The sequence below is a fragment of the Pantherophis guttatus genome, chromosome 7 (assembly GCF_059756535.1).
Source record: "Pantherophis guttatus breed Tessera chromosome 7, ASM5975653v1, whole genome shotgun sequence".
NCBI lineage: Eukaryota > Metazoa > Chordata > Lepidosauria > Squamata > Colubridae > Pantherophis > Pantherophis guttatus.
In genome coordinates, this window is record NC_142069.1 from 17,215,748 (window position 1) to 17,225,372 (window position 9,625).

Below are 9,625 nucleotides of genomic sequence, written 5' to 3' on the forward strand. Positions count from 1 at the left end.
TATCATAGCATCAAACCAAACCTAACTGTATCAGAAATAATTCAATACATGTTTAATCTATTTCACAGCGATAGCGTAGCTACAACCACAAGAATGTCTAAGGATTTCTTTTCCTCTAGAGTAAAACCAGGGGTTTCTATAAGTGAGCATTTGATAAATCTAAACAAAATAAGAGCTGAGCTACAATTGAGGGGGGAAGTGATTTCAGATCAAACAATGAAAAGTGTTATTATCAATTCACTTGATCCATCATGGGATAGCTTTATGTCACACTTAGATACCATTAATTTGGGATATTTATCCATAGAAAGTCTATCTAACAAATTGATAGCAGAAGACAATTCAAGAAAAAATCGATCCAGTAACCAAACAGACCACAAACCTTTTAGGAAAGTAGTCTTTCAAGATAAACATAATGAGGCCTTTAGATGCTACAATTGTGGATCCAGGGAACATAGTAGAAGAGACTGCCCCAAAGTCTCAAGAGAGAGACATAGACCAGAATATAGGAGCAAATATAATTACAGACAATCTTCCACAGATAGACACAAATATAGAAGTCCACCAAATTACAAAGAAGGTAGAAGGGGTAGAGAAAATTCAAAAGAGAGGAAATCTGGGTCACTGAATGGGCTAAATAAACAAGACAGCACCAGAACACAGCAGGATGAGAATAACAATTGGCTTATTGATTCTGGTGCAACGAATCACACCACCAACAACAAAAGTATATTATCTTCATTTATAGAAGATAAGTTTGTGATAAAGGTAGCTAATCAAGAAAAGGTTCAAGTACTAGGCAAAGGAAATGTGACCTTGCCTGGTCTAGGGAAAATAGAGGGGGTATTATTAATCCCAGAAATACCTCACAACATACTAAGTGCCATAAAATTAAGCAGAGAATCTGATATCAATATAGTTTTCTCAAAGGGGAAAGCAACTATAGAAAAGAACAAAACAAATGTAGGTACTGTAATGATAAAAGGAGGTCTACCCTATCTGATAACTAAAGAAAGATGTTTACATAACATTGATTCAAATATGGAAGATTGTATTGAAGCAGATGATGAAAATGTCAGTAACAGTGACAATGATGAGTGTAGAATAACTCATGATCACAAAAATACATACAAGGAAAAGAAACCAAAAATAGGTAAACCAATTCATGATGAGTGTGCTCACATCTTACACAGGAAGTTAGGACATGCAAGCTTTCCTGTAGTACAAAAAATGACTGAACACGCAGAAGGTGTCAAAATAAAAAATTGTGAAAATTATTTGGAATGCTCAGTATGTAAGTCCACCAAACTAAAAACCAGTCCCAGACCAAAAAAATCTAACAGATCAACTAACAATATTTTTGATTTGGTACATATGGACTTAGTTGGTCCATTAAGTCCCTCAATTACCTATAGAAAACGTTACTTCCTAACAATAGTGGATGACTACAGCCGATATGGTTTTGTTTACACATTAAAGCACAAGGATGAAACATTTCAGAAATTTAAGGAATTCTACAAACGTATAGAAACACAACATAATATCAGAATAAAGCAAATTATGACAGATAGGGGATGTGAGTTCATGTCTAAAGAATTCTCCCAATGGTTAAAGGATAGAGGAATGTTACATTTCACGTCCAATCCTTTTTCTGCATTTCAAAATGGAGTTGCAGAGAGGAAAAATTCCACACTACAAACCATGATTAGGTGCACATTAGAGGATGCTGGTTTAGGCAAACAATTTTGGTCAGAGGCATTACATTATTCGAATTACACTCAAAATAGAACCTGGTCCAGTATTGTGAATAAGACACCATATGAGGTGATGTACAATAGAAAACCCAAATTATCACACATGCACATATTTGGAGTCACTGCAGACGTACACATACCTAAACAATTGAGGAGAAAGGGAGAAAACGTATCCAGGAGATTAAGATTCATGGGATACGAAACTGGAACCAAAGGGTACAGATTTATTGATAGTAATAACAAATTTATAGTATCCAGAACAGCTGTGTTCCATGAACAGGCCAATTGGTCAAAATTGCACCTTAATGAAATATTTCCTAATAAATGTAAAGATACGATATCTTGCGAGGAAGGAACAACAGAAAATCAAAATATTAACAAAAGTAAGAACAAAACCAAAACTTGGACTAATAGTCAGCATAAAATAAAGACAGACACATTAACAAAAAAGGAAGCTAGATATTTGCATGATAACCATAGCAAGCCTGAAAGAACTATTAGAAACAATAGAAACCAAATACCAAATAAATACAAAGATTACGTAATGCATATGAATGGAGAACAAATAACACCTAATACATATGAAGAAGTATTGAAACTTCCACATGAAGAAAGAGAAAAATGGGAACTAGCTATGGAAAAAGAGATGGAAAGTTTACAAGGATTAAATGTATTCACACCTGCGATCGCACCTAAGGATAAAACAATTATAGGCACCAGGTGGATTTATAAAATTAAGAACTTAGAAGGAGGCAATACCTTATACAAGGCTAGACTAGTTGCACAAGGCTATGCACAAAAATATCCAGAAGACTATACTGATACATATTCACCCACAGTGAGAACAGAGAGTGTCAAAACAGCCCTTGTAGTAGCATCTGCACTCAATCTGGACGTATTCCAATATGACATACAGACCGCATACTTACATGCAAAATTAGATAAGGAAATATATGTAAGAGCACCACACAGTCAATACACTAACAAGAACGAAATTTGGTTATTAAATAAAAGTCTGTACGGATTAAAGCAATCCGGCAAAAGATGGTACGATTGCTTGGTAAAAGTACTTAAGACCATGGATTTCAACGCCACCACTGCTGATAACTGTTTCTTTGTAAAAAAGAGTAATGATCATATTGAATTTGTATTAATTTACGTGGACGATATTTTATACATTGGAAAGCATAAAGAGAGCAGGGAAATCTTTGTAAATAAGTTAAATGAACACTTCTCACTGAAATCTCTGGGTAAAGTGAATAAATACCTTGGTGTGCAAATTAACAAAACTAAAAGGGGATTCAAACTTACACAGAAAGATAAAATCATCGAACTCCTAAACAAATGTAACTTAAATAATGCTAAAACCTGTGACACCCCTATGCAAACTGATTTTCTTAGAAACACTGATGAATCTTCCCCTGAGTTTAAAGACAACACATTTTACAGATCAGTTATAGGTTCACTCCTTTATATATCTAATTGGACTAGGCCAGATATTGCATTACCTCTCAATCTATTGTCAAGATATGTTAGTAAACCAACCTTGTATCATTGGGAAGCTGTCAAAAGAATTCTAAGATATCTGAAGGGTACGTTAGATTTTTGTTTAATGTTGGAACCCAATAATGACAGAGAACCAAAAATTACTTGTTATGCTGATGCAGATTGGGCTGGTGATACATCATGCAGAAAGAGTACTTCTGGTTATGTTTTTCTATTGAATGATTGTCCTGTTTACTGGTATACTGGTAAACAAGAACTAGTAGCCACTTCTACTACAGAAGCGGAATATGTTTGTTTGTCCAAGGCTGCAAATAACCTTGTATGGTTCAATGATCTGATCACTGATGTTTGGAAGAAACCCACCTTACCATTTATTATGCATGAAGACAATAAAGCGGCCATTGAAATATCCAGATCCGATGCAATTGGACAAAGGTCCAGGCATATTGATATAAAGTTTAAGCATGTGAGACAACTGTCTCAAGACGGATTCATTAAAGCAATACATTGCGATACTTCTGAACAATTAGCTGACATATTAACAAAACCCTTACCTTCTAAACAACACAAATATTTAACTTCTAAATTATATGTATTATATTGTCCTGAATCAGAATGTAATTGGTGTTGTGTAACGAACCGGCATTTAGAGGGGGATTTGTCAGATGTAAATGCCTTATTCTCCAATGTGTAAATAATGTATATATGGAACATCAGAGGTTAACTTATTCTTTGGACTTTAATGTATTCATAACTTACCACTCCCATTCCTAGCTCCACCCCTTGTATATATATAAGGAGCCACCCTCACCATTCTCGTCGCTTCTACCTTGAATATTCAGTGAATATAGAATGCCTATCATAATTAAAAAGAAATATATTTAAAGCTCTAACTCCTATTATCTTTATTGAGTCTGATCCTGAAAAAATTGCAACACTGTGAATTCTTCTCATTCACATCCAGCAAAGCCTTTCAAGGGGGAATTTACAGTCACAGACTTTATCTGGCTTGGAGAGCTGCCAGGCCGATATCTTCAAAACTTGGCAAGGAGTCTCAGAGAGTCACAAACCAATTAAGCGAACTAATTGTCTCCTGCAAACTCACCTCCCCTTTCGCTCCTTTTTATTCCCTATGGGAGAGGCCATTCATCATCCACCTGTGGCCTTACTCCCAAGTCGACCCTTGTCGTTTAGCTGTTCCCTTCATCTGGCAATTCTGTGCATGTGCACACTGGGAACAGGTTCCATCTGTTCATCTGCCTCACTGACATCTGACTCCGAAGGCAGCTGATAACTGGCATAGGGCCCTGGCCCCCTCTCTGCCTCGGACGCAGAGTCCTCATCAGAGCCTTCCCCAGACTCCAGGACTGGCCCATGTTCCTCCCCAACCTCCTCACTATCCAAATCTGCTGCCAGCTCTGCTGGCCACTGGCTGGCCACAACAGTCATAGAGGCTTCCAAGCAAACATGAACTCCCTTCCAATTGCGATGTCCCGATTAGCCAAAATCCCATGTCATTTGCAGGGTGGAGGGAAAAGCAGCCTTGCATATGAACCTTAATTTTAAATTTGTATTTTTTAGTAATATTATCATTTTGTTAAAATACAGGTCAGTGAAGCCTTGCCTTTATACGTGATACTGTACATGCCCTACAGTATCTACCGGTAGTAAATAAGCCACAGTATAAATTTCGGCTAACTTTAGTAATAAGGTTTATAGGCATGCACGTTATTTTAAGGCTTTTCAGATTAATCTTCTTTTGCCAAGAATGAAAGGCTCTGGAAACTTGTTTTGTATTCTACTTTTATGTTATTTGAAAAAGGCAGTTGGGTTGTCACAGTTGCAACTGGGACATTCTTTGATAGTCCAAATATTATTTGCTTTCTCTTTATATATTAAAATATATCTTATGCAAAGGCGTTCTTTGGTTTCTATGCACTAAGGCTAGGTTAAAAAAACAAAGTTTTTAGAGCTGCGTATGGGTTTAGATTTCAGTGAGTGTAGGATAGTATAAACCAGTCAGAGGTGGGTTCTACTTACCTTTACTACCGATTTGCAGCAGGAGCGCGCGCACTTCTGAGCATGCACAGATCACCCATGATGACGTCGCGGCAGGTGGGTGGAGGTGGAGTGGAGGTGGAGTGGGTGGGTGGAGGTGGAGCCTCCCACCGATTTTACTACCGGTTCTATAGAACCGGACAGAACCGGGAGCAACCCACCACTGAAAACAGTGTTTCTCAACCTTAGCCGCTTTAACATATGTGGACTTCCCAGAATTCTCCAGCCAGGATGGGGAAAATTAATTTAATTTAATTTAATTTAATTTCCAATTTATATACTGCCCTTCTCCCTGAGGACTCAGGGTGGTGTACAGCCAAGATAAAAAACATAGAATACAAATATAAATACAAATTTGATCTGGAAGTGAAGACAGGGTTTATATTTCCTACTTCTTTCAGAGGGTGTCTCTATACTGAGGCTACTGGATATTCCTGAACCGTGGTGGAATGCTATGTGTATGAGGTCATTTTTCAGGAGGCAACTGGACTTTCTTGTTTTTTTTTTTTCTTTGAAGACGCTTCTCTTCTCATCCAAGAAGCTTCTTCAGCTCTGACAGTACAATGAGGAATGGAAGGATTTATATTCCTTGCAGACAGCTGATCATTTGCATCCTTTTAGAGGGTCTTTGAAGCACTTGGAGGTTTATCTGTGTCCTCAGGGTCACCTGAGTTCCTGTAGTCTGCAATTTTTTCCCCTCTGGAAATCCATTCCTACTACCACACCTTCTAAAAGGATGCAAATGACCCTCTGTCTGCAAGGAATATAAATCCTTCCATTCAGTGGTGGGATCCTGCCAGTTTTAACAAAACTAACCTTCCATATTACTTTTGGGGAGTAACACAGTTAAGGCGGAACAATCCGTTCTGCTGCACGAATCAGCTGAGAGGATAAAAATAAGTAAAGTGCAGGGGCTGATCGTCAGAGCAAACTGGTTGGCTCCCAGCTGATCGGCGGAGCTACTGATTCGCCCGAACCGGCTGAATCCCACCCCTGCTTCCATTCCCCACTATCCTGTCAGAGTTGAAGAAGCTTCTTGGATGAGAAGAGAAACGTCTTAAAAGAAAAAACAAGAAAGTCCAGTTGCCTCCTGAAAAAAGCACCTTTGGACAACCATGAGCTGGATGACTGAGAATCTTTACAGATGATAAAGTCAAAAGGTATTATTCCAATCTCACAGCAGTTTAATTGTTTGAAAGTAAGAGGTTTCTTCTCACCAGAGAAGTTTGATTTAGTCCCATCTTAGAGAAAATTGAGCTATCGGCAAGAGAGAGTCTTTAATATGATATGCACATTACGTTTTGTGTTAGAAATGTTTCTGAGAAGGATTGTACTGTAAATAACTCCCCCTAGTGCTTCTTATTGGATTCAAGAAAGAGCAGGCAAATTGGTATTTATATTTCCAATTCTTTAGCTTCCTTATAGTGTGCTTTTTATACCCAATAGCTCACATTCTATTCTATTTTCTACTTTATTTGATCGTCATGCAACCAGATTGCTTCTTGATTAACCCAAGAAAGTGAGAGATTGTGCAATGTTCTGAATAAAATATTGGCTGAATTGACTCGCTTAAGAAATTTTGCATATGTTTCCAAGGAAATATTTATTGAAGTTCTACTTCCTCACATATTACTAGAGGATTTTGTACAATTTATTTTTTATGAACATGATATTCTCAGATATCGGGAGCAAAATTACTAGAATTCCCAGGTACTGAATTTATTCCCCTCTGTTTTGTCTATAAGTATTCTCTAATATTTATGTAATTTCTTACCTGTTCTTTAAAATGTTGTAGGACAAATGTAAAAATCATTACATGATAAATTCATTCCATGACGCTATTGTCATTTTTAAGGGTTGAGTCACTTATATATACTTGGGCAGCTACAGTATATAAATTTGTTTAATAGTTAGCCTAGTAAAGCAATAAGAGATTTAAAAAGGTAATGTACAGTTTCTATATATTCAATACTGTATTCCTTGTTATTCACCGTGTTTGTGAGTTGATATCTTGAACAATAAAAGTTATCTGGTTATCCCAAGAGAATGCATTTTTTTTTTTTGTCCTTGAATCAATTTCATAATCAAAAACAGGGGAAAAAACCATGGATGTCAAAATATAAAAGATATGCCTTCCCTTTCAATCAGATATTAAATAACTATATAAGTGAGGAATGGATCCATAAGAGCTCATGCAATAAATAGTTTGTCAACCTCTAAGGAGCCATAACTATATTTATTGTTGACATTGCTAATTTTGTTTTAGTACCCTTCAGACTCAATCTTAACACATTTTCAAGCAATTGCGAAGAATTGGAACATGTGTTGAAATAGAAGACAGAAAGCAAAGAAGCTCCTAATTTTAAAGGTTCTGCTCCAAGCTCAGGTTTTTGCACTGCTCAATATATAAAGTACATCTATAAATGCCAGATCTCTATGAGACAATATGTAGCTAGTCATGACCTGGCACTACAACTTGGCAATTCTCCCTGGGATCTCACTGAGCAACAAGAGGGGTTTAGCTGGAGTAGTTCTGTTGGAAATTTGCTCCTCTTGGGTTTAGGTTCCATAGCAATTACAATGCCAAGGCTAGGGAGAATAACTCTAAAATCATTTGTGAGTCCTTGCAAGTGTTCAACAGCACCACTTGAATAAGAGTCATGGTGACGCAGTGGTTAGAATGAAGTATTGCAGGTTAACTCTGAATTCCACTGCCAGAAGTTCGATCCTCACCAGCTCAAGATTGATTCACTCTTCCATCTTTCCGAGGTCAGTAAAATGAGGAGCCAGATTGTTGGGGGCAATATGCCGACTCTGTAAACCGCTTAGAGAGGGCTGTAAAAGCACTACGAAGCGGTATATAAGTGCTATTGATATTGAATAACCAGAGAGAGAAGATTAAACCCTGCAGTAGCCAATTTTGGAGCCACCACAGGACCTCCTGTGTTCTCCTAACTTCTAACTGGGACTAGTCACTCAGAAGCAGAACAACTACAAAACACGGTCTCCACCAGGAAAGTTTACAGGAAATCCAGGAGGATATTAAGATCAATGATATTGAACACAACCACAAGGATGGTAGGATTGGCAGTTCAAATCTCACCAGGCTCAAGGTTGACTCAGCCTTCCATCCTTCCAAGGTGGGTAAAATGAGGACCCAGATTGTTGGGGACAATAGGCTGACTCTGTAAACCACTTATAGAGGGCTGTAAAGCACTGTAAAGTGGTATATAAGTCTAAGTGCTATTGCTATTAGGAAGACACATGCCCCACCCTCCAGATTCCAACAATTAGCCACAGAATGACCAGTGTTGTTTCTGCCGCAGGTCCAAGCCCATATCCTAACAAAAGGGACGAGTCAAACACATTTCAGATCTCTAAGCATTAGCATTAATTTGTCACCAGAAATTTTCCAAAACAGGATACAGGCAAGGATTGGGAATGAGGAGTTAATGATTAGCTATATTTTTTGCATTAATTTATAACTGATTTAATCACAGTTGATTGATCAAATTAATTGACTGATTACAGATACATTAAGCCAAAATGAAACAACCCCTTATGATTTAGGGCAGTGTATAAAGCTAGTAATTGCCTTTAATGTGAAACTAATTCATTTTTAATGGCCTAAATTCACATAAATTTATTTGCTTCATTTACCCTGGGATTTACCTATAATTATAGAGATTGGACTGTTCATAGTTGGTTAAAGAAAATGTGTCTTCATTGTAACTTTATCATTCATGGCTCTTCGGTCACAATTTTAACCATCTTTTGGTTAAACATGTCATCCAAACCTAGAGGATCCACCTAAGTTTTTAGCTGAGTCTGAAGTCAATTTAAACAGTTTCAAATTTCATGCTGAGCAACCATGATTTAGTGTCATATTTATTTTAACATTTATTTTAACCCGATTCATGCAAGAAACAGGTTAAATCAGCTGTCGCCCACCTGGTGTCCTCCAGACGTGTTAGGACTAGAACTCCCAAAATTTCAAACAGTATAGTTCAGGAAGGAAGAGTGCAATTCTACCCACTGGGATCTGCAAGCAAATTAACCAGATCAGATCAAAAAGACTATCCCTAACGGCAGCCTTCCCATTGCCTCCTTCTCCTTCCCTTTCTCTTCACCTCAGACACCTGTGCATCCGCTCTCCATTTCTTTGTAGCATCTGTTGAAAATGCTTATGGCTATCTCTAACAATAAAACAGTAATCTATTTGACTGATTTTTTTTTTAAAAAAAGCCAACATATGCTGAATTAAACAAGTCACTTTTGTAAGAATCTGAAGACCTTCCCTTGCATTA

The 9,625-nt window shown here is 37.4% G+C and overlaps 1 long non-coding RNA gene across 1 annotated transcript; it reads left to right on the forward strand.

The window, feature by feature from the left end:
* The first annotated feature begins 4,202 nt into the window (after positions 1 to 4,202).
* On the forward strand, positions 4,203 to 7,369 carry LOC148112774 (uncharacterized). The gene is made up of 2 exons (XR_015728841.1): positions 4,203 to 5,379; positions 5,416 to 7,369. It is a non-coding gene; the product is annotated as an uncharacterized LOC148112774 (long non-coding RNA).
* The last annotated feature ends 2,256 nt before the right edge of the window (positions 7,370 to 9,625 follow it).